This window comes from Pinus tabuliformis, chromosome 9, assembly GCF_031772625.1.
Source record: "Pinus tabuliformis cultivar Carrire ecotype Pingquan chromosome 9, CPIR1, whole genome shotgun sequence".
Classification (NCBI taxonomy): Eukaryota; Viridiplantae; Streptophyta; class Pinopsida; order Pinales; family Pinaceae; genus Pinus; species Pinus tabuliformis.
The window spans coordinates 773,671,037-773,672,629 of NC_142307.1; the positions used below are offsets into that span (position 1 = coordinate 773,671,037).

At 39.2% G+C, this 1,593-nt stretch overlaps 1 pseudogene; it reads left to right on the forward strand.

The window, feature by feature from the left end:
* The first annotated feature begins 236 nt into the window (after positions 1-236).
* On the forward strand, positions 237-1,369 carry LOC149151011 (DEAD-box ATP-dependent RNA helicase 53 pseudogene; annotated as a pseudogene).
* Positions 1,370-1,593: the final 224 nt, after the last annotated feature.

Consider the following 1,593-nt stretch of genomic DNA (forward strand, 5'->3'; position numbering starts at 1 on the left):
ATGTGTATGTAAGTTCACTTAAAAGTCTAGTTTTGAATTTACTACAATGAATATTTGTTGTTATATTATTTCGAGTACCATATTTAATGTTTTGTTCCAAGAAAATGGATTTTCAAAGTATAAATTGGATCTTTATTCTTTCCATTCTTTTATTTTTCAAGTTGTTGAATATCATCATAAATATGATTTATATTATAAAACATCTTTAATGAGGGAAAGAATTATCTAGAAATAAGATGGGTTTAGATGTTGTTGTTGGAACCCCTGGTCGCATTATTGATCTAATCAATCGTGGAGCATTAATCTTGTCAGAAGTACAGTTTATTATTTTTGATGAGGTTGACCAGATGTTGAATGTGGGCTTCGATGAAGATGTTGAGGTGATTATGGAAAGATGGCTGAAAAGGTGTCAGAGTATGATTTTTTTCTACTACAATGCCTCTTTGGGTGCAGATGCTTTCGAGGAAATATTTAAATGATCCAGTTGTTATCGATCGTGTTAATGAATCATCTCAGAAGTGGCAGAAGAAATCTCACTTTATTATATTGTTGCATCCACCTATAGGAAACGCTTGATTCTCAACCCATTTATAACTGAATAAGCCAGAGGGGGCAAATGTATTGTTTTCACTCAAACAAAGTCAAATGCAGATAGTTTGTCGGTGGCACTAGGTCGGGTACTTGCATGTGAACCTCTTCATGGTGATATCTCACAGAATTAGCGAGAGAGGACTATTGTTGGCTTTCGTGAGGGGTGTTTTAATGTGTTGATTACTACCAATGTCGCTGCATTTGGTCTTGATATTCCTAATGTGGATCTCGTTATTCATTATGAGCTCCCAAAAACTTCAGATATTTTTGTGCATAGATCAGGGCGAACAAGGTGTGCTAGTAGGACCGGCAATGCTATCCTTATCCATACCGACCAACAAATTAGGCAAGTTAAGATGATTGAAAATGATATAGGTTCCAAGTTTAAAGAGCTGGCTCGGATGAAAGAGGAAATAGACGATAGACTTGGTGGTTTCGGTGATTCAGGAGGCAGTCGTTTTGGAAGTTATGGCGGTTTAGGAGGGAGTCGTTTTGGAAGTTATGGCAGTTCAGGGGGGAGCCATTTTGTAAGCTACGTTGGTTTAGGAGGGGGGCGATCTGGTGGTTCAAGCTATGGTGGACTAGGAGGAGATTGTGGGGGTTCAAGTTATGGCAAATCAGGAGGCAGTTACGGTAGTGGATTGGGAAGTAGCTATAGTGGTGGGCAGGAGGTGGCTATGGTGGCTCTAGATCCCACCATTTTAGTGACTATGGGGAGTCTTCCAGCTCTCAGAGAGGTTCCAGTGGCAGGTTTGGAGACTATGGGGGCCGCTCTTAGTACTAGATGAGAAAATAAAATATTTGAGGGAGTTTAGTAGCAGGGATGCAAGAATTTTGAAGTTAGTCTTAATTAGAAACCCAGGTTAAAGTGGGAACAATTTATCTGAAATTGCAGAGTAATAACAATTTATCTGAAATTGTAGAGTAGTACCCTGAGAGCCTCTATGCTTTGGGAGCGAGCTTTGTCTCAATCAGTGCCAACATATGAACAAAATTGCTGGA